We start from the raw sequence: 13,513 nt of genomic DNA on the forward strand, positions 1-13,513 counted from the left end.
TTATTTTTCTATTTTTTAAACAAAAAATGCCAAATTCTCATTCGTCTGGTTCTCATTCGTCTGGCACTTTTGAGATAGGATGTACACTATATCACTAAAAATAGCGTAAAACTAACAATTTTCAACTATTGTTCGATTTTCTGGTCTTAAAATAATCCTAATTAAATTTACAAGAAATTGCTATAACTGAATTTTCAATTTTCATTCGCATAAATAATTATATTGACATAAACAAACAAATGGAATAAGTAGGTATTTTTTTATATGAATAAAGTTTAGCGCACTAAAATCAAAGTAGTTCTTTATTATTAGACACTTGAACTTACTTTTACAATTCTATGATTTGTAAAATTGTGCTTATAGAAACAAATAGACCATCCGTAATTTGTTAAAAAAAATTATTATTTAAATTACAACAAAAATTAATTAAACCGATGACTTTTATTGATCCTCGTAAAAATCGTTACTTGGGGGTTTTCTGGGTTGCTGATTAAGAACCTAATGTCAGTTTTTAAAATTTTTCAATTCAAAATGGCGGATCCAATATGGCCGACGATTTTGGAGAAACTTAACATATTCGTCTGAAAATCGTTACTCGGTGATTTTCTGTTTCGCTTATTACCAATCCGAGGTCAACTTTTTTCAAATTAACCATTGTTTTTACAATTTGTTTAAACAATTTAATTATGTTTTTTACTTCTACTACTATATTTATAGTTCATAGATGTATAAAAATAAATAAATAAATTTTAAATAATTTTTAATAATCATAATTAAATAATTACAATTTATTATTATTATTAATTATTTATTAGTTAAATAAATTAAATAAAAATAAATTAATAAATTATTAAAAAGTAAATTCAAAATTAAACTCAACGTTAAAAACTAGAGGTGTACTCAAAGTATTTAGTATTCGATTTTTTCTGGTACTCGATTTCTTTTCAGTCCTCGAAAATTTCCGTATGCATCAAGTATTCCGTATTTTAAATAATCTTGAACTATCTGATTCAAAAGTTGCGAAAATGGTGGTAACTTGTAAATTGTTGGTTCTAACTTTTCCTCTAGGTTAATAACTTATTTAACGTTTAAATACATTTTACAAAATCAAATTTAATAAAAATCGAACAATTTTTTTAAAATTCACATAATTACCCGTGTGGAAAAATTTTAGGGCGCTGACCAAGCGCTTAATAGACTGTCTAACTAGGCCAGTCGGTGAGTGCAAAAAGTGCACATAAGTGCAACCTGAAAAGTCAAAGCAGTTTCTTGTAGTTTGAGGGCCCCAAATAAGAGCCCCATAGTTTGCACCACATTTCCGGTTGCGAAAAATGGTGTAAACAATCGCCAAAGTTCGAAAAACATGGTTTTTCGATGACTGTTGCTTCCGGTTAAATTTTAGGGGAAAAAGTTGTGATTGAAAGTTATAGAGCTTGGAAATAGCTTTCAAATGATTGGTCGCAAGTTAAAAAAGCTTAATTAGTCTAGTTGCAAATGAATTTAAACCATTAAAAATAGCACTTTTTTAATTGTTTAATAACTTTGTTAATAATTATCGAATTTGTTTCTAACTTCCCAGAAATATTCCCCTTACGAGGCTGAATAAATCCCAAAAAAAATCAACTTGATCGGGTAAATAGTTTATGCATAATTCCATTTGTTAACTAAAAACATATAATTTTTCAACGGAATTTCCCCACTTTTGGACCTGCGAATTTCGTTTTTTTTTCTTGGAGAGTACAGTTAAGGAGTCTTACTTTAATTCCATTTAAATGGGAAATTGATTTTTTTTATTTAAGTGCATAATAATAGACGTTAAAAAAGGGTATGTTTTTTTGACATAAACAAATGGAATAACTCGGCCAATTTTCACTTTATCGATTTCGTGTAAAGGGCATTTGATTTTATTTGTTTTCACAAAACTTTTCCAAAAAAAAAATCCAATCTAACTTCAAGAGGTAGAGAGTTAACTTTTTTTAAAAAAAAAAATTCCTGTCAAGTTAATTATTAATGTTTTTTATTGAAATTCGCACCACTTACAGTTTAATACATGTATTTTATGTAAAAAAATTAAACATAAGGTTTTGTGCATTTATTTTTAATTTATAACAAGTAAAAGTAAATGTATCCATTTTTCAACCTCTGAACGGCGGAGTGGGGGTACTCGGAGGAGCGTGATTCTTGCCGCCACAACTGAATTCAGCCGTTCAAATTTGCAAAAATGGTCATAACTTCGTTAATTATTTACCGATTTTTATCTTTCTTTTTTTAATTTGATGTATTTTTTTACGCCGAATCCAAAAATGATTTTATATGTTTTCAAATTACAATATTTTTAATAATAAAAAAGAAAAAATTTTTAACAACAAATTTTTAATTATTATTTATTATATTTGACAAAAAATTCTTTTCGTACATATAATTAACAAAATGCATCACACACTGACTGATCTAACGACGCCAAACGACGCGACGCCATTAGGCGCCATGTTACTTAACAGCTGGGCATTCATCGACGCATGCGCATATAACATCCTAGACCAAATATAGACGGTCTTAATAACACCGTACTAGACGGACATATTTGACTTAGATTTTTTCTAATAAGCCAATCTGTTAAGTCACTGATTCGGGACTTGATGGACCGTCTAGAATTAGACGGACTTGATGATTGCTAATCGGGAAATCATTGGACTCTAGACAGCCACAATATTTTTCCACACGGGTAGATTCTTAATCAGCGACCTCAGAAACCCCAGGGTAACGATTTTTAGACGAATACGATAAGTTTTTTCAAAATTCGTCCGCCATATTGGATCCGCCATTTTGAATTTTGAAAAACTGACAGTAAATTCTTAATCAGCAACCCCGAAAACCCCCGGGTAACGATTTTTAGACGAATACGATAAGTTTTTTCAAAAGTCGTCCGCCATATTGGATCCGCCATTTTGAATTTTGAAAAACTGACATTGAATTCTTAATCAGCAACCCCGTAAATCCCCGAGTAACGATTTTTAGACGAATACGATAAGTTTTTTCAAAAGTCGTCCGCCATATTGGATCCGCCATTTTGAATTTTGAAAAACTGACATTGAATTCTTAATCAGCAACCCCGTAAATCCCCGAGTAACCAATTTTATAAAAATCCATTCATTAATTTGTATGTTAATGTGAATTTTCTTGAGACGATTTTAATTCTGTGGATAAATTGTTTATAAATAACCATAACTTTTGTAATTTTTAATATTTTGTCTGGCCACTTATGGATGTCTTTACTAGTACCATTAACTTGAAGTTAAAATACTTTTCAGACCTTAAATGAGAAAAAATGTTGTGTCCAAATTTTCTTGATTTTCGTCCTTCGTTTGTAGAATCACCCAGTTATAAAAATAAATGTTTCTTACCACCATAGAGATAAATTATTAAAAGCTAGTAAGAATTGGTTTTTTTAACTACATTAAACATAAAAATAACAAATTCCAGCGGTTGTTTTTACTCTTTGGAACAGTAAATTTTAATTTATTTTGCAAATAGCAAGAAATGGATATTTCTACTACAGAAATTCCGAAAATAACTATTTTTAACAGTACTTTTAACTACTGCACTATTGTTGAGTTATTCACAATCATAAGGTGTAGTAGTAATTTTAACTACATAAAACCTACTATTCAATTTTAGTTCCACTAACTATGGAAGTTTAGTTAAAATGCTGCTGAATATGGTAGTTTTAACTATATTTTTTTAACTGCACATATGTGGATGCTTTTACCACTCACGTTTTTTCTCTGTAGAAAAAAATGATCTTTTCAACTGCATAAATAGTAAAAATAACTATTTTCAACAATTGATTTTACTATATGAAAACAGTAAATTTCTTTCTTTCTCTGCAACTAGTAAGAAATAGTTGTTTTAACTACATAAATCATAAAAGTAACAACTTTCAGAGGTTGTATTTACTATATAAAAACAGTAAGTCTCATTTTGTTTGCAACTTATACAAAATAGTTATTTTTGCTACCACAATAGTAAAATTAACTATTTTTAACAATAGTTTTTACTACTACACTATAGTTGAGCCATTTACAAGCATCTGTTAGTTACTTCAACTACGTAAAGTAGTTATTTTAACTACATAAAACCAACTACTTCATTTTGGTTCCACTAACTGAGGAAGTATAGTTAAAATGCTGCTGAATATGGTAGTTTTAACTACTTTTTTTCTAACTACACAAATGTGGTTGTTTTTACCATTCGCATTTTTTTCTGTGCATTAAGGGGTTACGCCACCCTGAAATTTTCAAAAAAAAATATTTTTTTTTTTTTGCTTAATTTCAAAGTTTATATTCTAACGAATATTTTGAGATGTCGCCGAAGACAATGTCTCACTAATTACAAAATTTATGGTCATTAGAAGTCAGCGCAGTGGGGACGCGCCGAGAGCTGCTGGAAGCAGCGACTTTCTATTTTCGAATGGTCTAGGGGGCCCTTTCATGATTTAGGAAGGGTCCTTTTCATTGTATCCCATCCATTCTTAAATAAAAAAAATTATGGCCCAGGAATTGCTGATTAAATAGTAAATTGAAAAATTTTCAATTTATAATACACTAAAGTTCATTTTTTTCTTCTTTTGCGTTTTTCTCGAAACCACAATTTTCGAGACGGTGTACACGATAACTCAAAAAGTATTCAATCGATTGACTTGAAAATTAATATACATCTTCCTAAATAGATTTTCCACAGAGTGACGTGGGATTTTTTTGATTGAATAATTTGAAAATTTTTTATACGGTAATTTTAGCCAAAAAAAAATGTCAATTTTTGAAGTGCTTCCATTTGCGTAAAAAATTTTTTTTTTTAAATGGCTTCGTCACTCTGTTCAAAATTTATCACTTTTTAAGAAAAATATTGTTTTACTTGTTTCTGACAAAAATTGAACTGCCAATCATGTACACCATCAAGGAGTGCTCCGGAAAAATTGATCCACGCCAATAGTTATATCTCCGCCATTTTTAATTAAAAACAATTTTTTTTTAATATTTATAAAGCTCAATATATGTACTAAAGCATCAATAAATGTAAAGAAGTCCTACCTGAAACAGTTTTATCAAAAAAATTCCTAAAAAACCATCCGATTTTCATGCGTTCAGGGTGGCGTAACCCCTTAAAAGACTAAAATTTTGTTAAATATTATGTTTTGTCAAATTGAAATTATTTTTGTTCTTTACTTCTAAAAAATTAAGAAATAGAAAATTGATTTATTTTGCATTATTTTTGTTTATGGATCACAATTTTTTTTTAAGAAAATTATTATTTTGTTTTAGAAAAAGAAGAAAAATATTTGAACAATTTCTATTTTAATCTTATCTTTGGAACAGGATTTTTCACAGGAATTAAAACATTCAAAAATTCAAAATGCAAACCTTTTTTAAATTAAGGAACTTTTTAAAAGTATTGTTTATAAAACATGAAGATATCGTTTGCTCCGAGTCGAAGAGTCGGAGTGATCGATTTCTTCATGTTTTCTAATAATTAAAGATGACCGAGAAATAAAATCATTATTTTACATTATAAGAATATTGTTACCGTAACTTCATCAAAATTATTTTCATCATTTTAATTCAGTTATTATTTTCTAGAATTTTAAATTACTTTTTATAAAAATAATAATTGAATTCCTTAAAAAAATTTTATTATATATGAAAATAATTGAATTCCTTGTGAAATTTTAATTATTTTATGAATACAATTAAATGTTTACGCAGAATTTCATTAAAATTTTTTATAATTGAATTCTTTTGAAAAATTTTAGTAGATAATATGAAAATCATTGAATTGACGAAAATTTTTTAAAATAATTGAAATTTTTGCCAAGAATTTTTTCAAAATTTTTAAAAATAATTGAATTGATTCGAAGAATTTTATTGTTTATAAAAACAAGTGAATTATTGCGAAAAAAATTGCAAAGCATTGAATTCTTGCAAAGAATTTTATCAAAAAATTTGATACTAATTGAATTTCTTCGAAGAATTTTATTGTTTATGAAAATAATTGAATTTAGGAAGAATTTTATTAAAATTTTACGTAATCTTAATTAAATTCTTTTGAAGAATTTCTTTGAGTTTCTTTAAAATAATGGACTTTCTTTAATAATTTTAATTACAAGTTTTCAAAGTAATTGAATTCTATATGAATAATTTCTTTCAAGTTTTTACAATAATCCTCTTTCTTAATAAATTAAATTAAGCATTTAATTCTTGAATTTTATTAAAAAATTTTGGAAAATAATTGAATTTTTTGAAAAATTTCTTAAATTTATTGAATACAATCGAATTTTTCAATAATTGTATTGAAAATAATTGAATACCTGAGAAGAATTTTATTACTTATGAAAAATAATTTAATTCTTGCGATGAATTTTAGTAATAGATTTCTTTTCAAATAATTACATTTTTTTATGAATTTTTATTGAAATAGTAGATATTAAAAATAATTGGATTTTGATAACTTGAGGCTCTGGATTTTAAAAGGGCACTTTCAGCATTGATTTTAAATGGTAAAAGTGACATTTTAAGATCCTGAGCTTCAATTATTAAAATTAATTTAATTCTACAAAGAATTTAATTCAAATTATTTTGAAAATATAGGGTCAGTTGGGGTAAATAGAAACTAGGGGTAAATCGAAACAGTAGTTATTTTATTAAATAAAAAGTTTTTAAATAATTAAAGCCTAAAACCTCGAACCTTAGATCACCCACAACAGGTTCTAAGTATTTTCTAATCTTCCGTTTGTCAATTAGCAGCAGTATATACAAAAATATTTCCTATTACATAAAAAATTGAAAATAAAAGAAGACACTTTTTCACTTCTTTGACTCGCATTTGGAAAAATCAAACTAAAAATTCATATTAAAATTTATATTTATCTCTTATTAATACTACAACAAAAATCAACTTTGATTTTTTCATTTTGCAAACTTTAATTAAAAATAGGAGACTGCTTCTATTTACCATGAAACTGAAGTTACCAACGTTTGTTCGACGAAAAATATAATACGTAACAATTTTTATTTCCCCACCTCAGATCCAATTTTTTTCCAATTTTATTATAAATACTAATGTTAGAAGCCATTAGGAATTAATTTCAAGTGGAACCAGGTCGGTGAGGGCAACGATTTTGACTTTTTTTTTGTCACGAATTTGTCGAAAATTCAGAAATTTCGAAACAATTTCTATTTCCCCGCCTCAGATCCAATTTTTTCCACATTTATTAAAAATTCTAATGTCAGGAATCATAAGAAATTATTTTCAACTGGAACCAGGTCGGGGAGGGCAATAATTTTGATTTTTTGTCAAAATTTTTTCGAAAAATCCGTGACAAAAATCAAAATCGTTGCCCTCCCCGACCTGGTTCCAGTTGAAAATAATTTCTAATGGCTTCTAACATTAATGTTTATAACATATGTGAAAAAAAATTGGATCTGAGGCCGGGAAATTGTTACGTATTATATTTTTCGTCGAACAAACGTTGGTAACTTCAGTTTCATTATTTACCCCTAAAAACTGAAAATTCGGGGTAAATGGAAACAGAATAATTTCAACAATATTTCTTATAATAGAAAGAGAGAAAATTGTTTCGATCAAACTACAACGCTATTTTCAGCATTATTTATGAAAATGAGAGAGAATAGAAGAGAAAAAAAAAGATAACAAACCTTCATTTGTGTAATGTGTGTTTCATCTTTTTGCTTTAAAACCCTACTGTTTTTAGAAAAGTGCAATTTTCTTCATTTTGTTTCCGCCATTTTTATTTTGAAAAACTGACATCGGATTTATAATCAGCGACCTCAAAAACCCTCAAGTAGTCATTTTCATTAGTTTAGCCTTATTTAATTTTCGATTTTGTAATTTTGTTGTAAATCTTGCCATAAACATTATTTTTTTATTATTGTTAGAATTAAAAAATTGTTAATTCTTTATCGCACTATAAATTTTGTTCACAAAGTAGAATACATTTGTGGGTGTTGGGTATTTGGATATCAAAAATATTTTAATTTTTGTCAAAGTTATGAAAGTTTGAAGTCAAAAGTTGTTTTTGATCTAAATCGCTGGGGGTTAAAGGTTTAAACTTACGTAATGCATTATTATTTATTAGTTTGAATTATTTTATAACTAACATAATTTTTTATGTAATTCTTTGTATCTTTTAACATTTCCATATTTGAAATTGATTTTTTCTTTAATTTTGTAAGAAATAATAAATTGTTTCTATTTACCCCTAAATTTTAGCAAAGTTGAAAAATTTAGGCGAGTAAATAGAAACAGTTGATTATTACGATTTAATGATTCCCATCCCAGTAAAAAAAAACTAATTCAAATGAATTGAAACGAATTAACATTTTTGGTAGGCTCCAATTCGTATTTGTCACAAAGCGGGATTCACTCAAGCTCTTTGTATATTCAATTGAATTTAATTCAATATGTACCAATTTGTCCAAACGAATTCGCATTCGAAAGAAATGGCCAAGGAATGCATTGAATTCGTGCTAACGAATTGAAAAAAATTAAAGGCTCAAAACTTGTCCAGTGAATTGGTACGGATAGAAGGTTCGGAAGTTCAATACAGTTTCACGAATTCAGGAAAATTGCATCATGGCTCCAATTCGTATTTGTCACAAAGCGGGATTCACGAAAGCTCTTTGTGAATTCTTTTTAATTCATTTCAATTAGTTTTCGTTTACTGGGATATTTTCTACTACTCCATAAAATTGTTCTACAAAAGTGAAATAATAACTCAATACACAAAAAAACCGATAGTATTCGGATTTAATTGAAAAAACTTATGCTATTGGTGAAACTTAACAAATCTGTTTCTATTTACCCCAACTGACCCTATAGAATTTTATTATTTATGAAAATAATTGAATTCCTGTTTAAAAAAATGTTATTCTTCATGAAAATAATTGAATTATTATTGCAAAGAAATTTATAAAAAAAATTTTAAATAATAGAATTCCTCTGCTCACAAAGCACAGTATTTTTCTGCAAGTTTGCTGCAAGTTTTCCATGCAAAGTTCGCAAGTTCGCATCCAAGTTTGCAGTAAACTTGCATACACTGAAAAAAATACATGAGACATTTTCAACTACATCCCCTTAGTAGAGTAAAAAGTAATAAAAAGAACTACTTTTTTAGTTAGTCTGACTACTTTTGATACTTATTTTAACTGTTTTATGTAGTTTAAAATTATTAATTAAATTAATGTAATTTTACAGTTAACTTTGTAACTGCAGGTATGTTACAGAAATGACTACAGAAAGTAGTAGATTCTACTACTTAAAGTAGTTCGATAGACTAATTTTGTAGTAGTTTTTACTTCTTCTAGGAGTTAAATAATTTTCCATGTAATTTATGTTATAGGTTTTTATAGAAGATTAGCAACTATGAAAAGTTGTAAATGCAACTACTTTAAGTAGTAAAATTAACTACAGTTATCAGTTGAACTGTGTCAGGAATGCCTTTAAGTATTAAGCAAGTCATCGTAGCGGGCGAGCGTGGTTAGGTGGTTAGGTTATCGGTTTGCGAATGTTAGGGTCGAGCGTTCAACTCCCGACGTTTAGAGATTTTTTCTCCGTTAGGTATATTTACATTAAATATATAAGGTACAGGTATAAAAGTGGGTACGGAAAAATATGAAAAATACAACTCGATAATATTTATAATAAATTATAAATAATTTTATTTTACCATTTTAAGTAGTTGTCTTTACTACTGAGTTATCTTAGTAACTTTAACTACAAATCAGCAGTTAATTTTACTGTAAAACTGTCATTGGTTCCTATTTAACTAAGAAAAGTAGTTAATGCAACTGTATTATCACTTCATTCAACTACATGTCTAATAATAAACGTAAGTTCAAAAATATCTTTGGGGACTTATTGAACTAAGAAAAGTAGTTAAAAAGTAGTCAAATTTACTAAGAATTTTTTTCAGTGTACAAATAAAAATGTCACCCTCTTGGCAAGTTTGCAATGAAAACTTGAGGAAAATTTGCAGCAAACTTTTTAAAATACCTAAAAAATTAAAAAAAAATTTTTTTTCAAATTGGATATATTTTGATGAACGATGCCTTCCCTGTAGGGAAGGTGACTAAAATGTAGTGCGCAGCTCTAGATGTCATAGTAAACTACTGCGCATACATTTAAGTTTTTGCTATTTGGCGCAAGTTTGCTGCAAACTTGCAGTGCAAACTTTCCAAGTGGGTGACATTTTTATATTTATGCAAGTTTGCTGCAAACTTGCAGAAAATGTCTGTGCTTTGTGGGTGAAATTTTTATTATTTAATTCATTCATTGAAAATTGTAATTTTCTAAAATTTCAAATTAAAATTTTTTTTAAATAATTGAATTCGTTTTGGGAAATATTTTATTAAAATCGTAGAGATTGAAAATCATTAAAATTAGAAAAATTTCTGAAAATAATTGAACTTTGGAGAAGAATTTTGTTATTTATAAAGATAATTGGGATTTTTACGAGAATTTTTTTAAAGATTTGAACATAGTTGAATTTAATAAGAAGAATTTTATTTTTTTTTAAATAATTTTTGCAATTATTTTTAAATTGTACAAAATTGAATTTTTTTTAGTATTTTCAACAAAAATTTAAATTAGAAAATTTTCAAATTTTATTATTTTTAAAATTGCTAATTTTAATTAAAAAAGGTAGTAAGAAGTTAGCCGCGCGCTTTAGCACGCGATTTGTTGCTAGTAAATTATTAAAATTATTATCTAATTTTAAAAAAATCATTTTTCTTATGTAGAAAAGACTTAGGGTAAGTGTGGGTATTTCTGCGAATTTTTAGTGTAGGTTAACTTTGCGAAGCTCGTCTAAGTTTACAAAAAAATGAAATGCAGTTTTTTCAATTACAAATTAAAGTTCAATTATTATATTTTCCAAATCATTAAACTCAATCAAATTTCGTTACTTATTTGTATTTAAAAAAGTAAATTAAAAACTGATTGTCAACACATGTATTATTGTTGAGTTGCGAGTAATATTGTGTGACATTTATGAAGGAAACATTAATTATTGTGCGAGCATTATTGTAGAAAATCAGGTGTCGCATAACGCGCTGGTTGTCAAAAAAGAGGTTATGTTTAGTATGCGTTGCGCAGTAAACGTATTTAAAAATCACAATAATACTAACATCATGGAGTAGTATAAGGAGACCGAACGCCCGTGATGAATCCGCGTCAAACGTGGCCGCATTTTTCATAACAGTGATTCCTCTAGGCTCACTTACATCGATAGAAGAGCCTCTCGCGGAGGAGAAGATCATTATATTTAAAAACAAAATAAGACATGACATAACCTCTAATTTTGTTTATAAAAGTGATTGTTAGTTTAATGAAGCATGTAAAAAATAAATTGTGAGTGAAAATGCCTGCTGCTGTCTGTGTAGTGAAAAATTGCAATTCTTCTCTCTTAATTATAGAGGGAATTTTAGTAACAATTAAGTTATGTATATAAACAATATTAATCGCAACAATTCTCACATATACTTACTTATTTATCTCTTTTCACTTCCAACCGAGCACTTTCAAAATTAATATTGAATAAATAATAATATATTATAATTATAAGATAATTATTAATGATAATTGTCAACTATTTCCAAACAACACTAACCTATAAAAATACCAACTGCACTGTGACATTTGTGACATTATTGGTGACATTTTTCCCCGTTGGGGGCGCTTCTATCGATGTAAGTGAGCCCAGAGGAAACACGGTAATGAAAAGTGCGGCCACTTTGCGTAAGTGGCGTTCGGTCTCCTTATACTACTCCATGACTAACATGCAGTAAAAATTCTGCTACTAATATAGTTTTAAGTATTATTAATTGAAAATCAATAATAGATGGGTAAATTAATATATTTTTCAAATAATAAAGTGTACTTCTTTGATTAGTAACACTGAAACGTGTATACTATAGTGAATATTGGAAATATCAACGGTTTTTAATATCCCTCTGAGCAAAAGGATATCCCAGGGATATCCCTGAGATATCTCGCGGGATATTAGGATATCCCAGGGACATCCCTGGGATATCTGTGACGTCTCAGAGATATCCCTGGGATATCCAAATTTCCATCCCATGGGAGACTCGCGCGGGATATCCTAATATTATCCACGCGGGATATGCTACGTGAGAAATAGTAATATGTTGAAAAATAATTAGAGCTTTAAAGAGTTGAAAAACTATTATTAAATTATAACTAGAATGAGAAAAAAATTATTTCAAAAATAAAAGATTATATTTGACTAATAACAAAGTTATTTTTTTGTGATTTAATAAACATTAGTTGAATTCAATAAAAAATGTCTTTTTAACGCTAAACATTTATTGTGTGTGGTTAAATTAATTTTGGTCAATTCATTTTATCTATTACTGATAAATATTTATTGGTTAAAGATATTTACAAGAAACTAAAAAAATGTGAAAGTTAAACATATTAAACAGCAACACTTATAATCACACACTGCAAAACACACGCTTCTGATCTAATGACGCGACGCCATGGTCGCCATGACACTCAACAGCTGGGAAGGTCGACGCCTGCGCGTGTAAGATTATATGAGTACATACATATAAAATTTTATTTCTTCTTGTTTAAAGGGAAAAATATACTGGATTTTCAGTAATTAATCTAGTAATTCATCCATTATTTGTTTAGAATGTACAATGTAATTAGAATAAATATTTGAATAATTTAATATATTATCTACCAATATTTGATGCAACAAATATTGAATGAAACTTTTTTGACTTTAATTTGTAAATATAATTCCACACAATCTTTTGACACTTGGAACGATCGTATTCCGTTTAATACACATGCGCTGACATATATCCCACGCAAGATATCCCAGGGATATCCCACGCGGGATACCCCACAAAAGAAAAATTTGCATATCCCGTGGATATCTCAGGGACATCCCAGGGATATCCAATGGATATCCCTGGGCTATCCAAATTTCCGTCCCGTGAGATATCCCATGGGATCTCCCTGGGATATCCAAGGGATGTCGCGGGATGGAAATGGGATATCCACGGGATATCCCATGCTGTGAGGGATGCATTCATGACTGACATATTTGATAATTTCACAGAATTCTGTCATAATATATTTCAAATTTAAATAAATAAATTAATAATTGTCGGAATGTATATTTTTATGAGCTATTCTATCAAGTAAGATTCAAAATGAAAAATAATGAAATGAAAATAATAATTTTTTAAAAATCGCAATAATTGTGTCACTCGCAGAAATACCCACACTTACCCTATTTAAAAAATGCAAATGTTAAATTGTAGTGTAAATAGAAAAGTCCGTATTATCCGAGTATTCTCTTAATCCGAGGTACGTCCGGTCCACATTAGCTCGGATAACCGGGGTTCTACTGTAGTTTTTAAAGGCTCTTTACATTAAGGTGGTTTAAATACTACAATGATAA

General features: G+C 28.2%; 1 protein-coding gene across 1 annotated transcript in view; it reads left to right on the forward strand.

The window, feature by feature from the left end:
• LOC122508312 (metastasis-associated protein MTA3) overlaps positions 1–13,513 on the forward strand; it is a 231,998-nt gene that overhangs the window by 42,865 nt on the left and 175,620 nt on the right. The window lies entirely within an intron of this gene.

This window comes from Leptopilina heterotoma, unplaced genomic scaffold (genome assembly GCF_015476425.1).
Source record: "Leptopilina heterotoma isolate Lh14 unplaced genomic scaffold, ASM1547642v1 Lhet_530, whole genome shotgun sequence".
In the NCBI taxonomy this organism is placed as follows: Eukaryota; Metazoa; Arthropoda; class Insecta; order Hymenoptera; family Figitidae; genus Leptopilina; species Leptopilina heterotoma.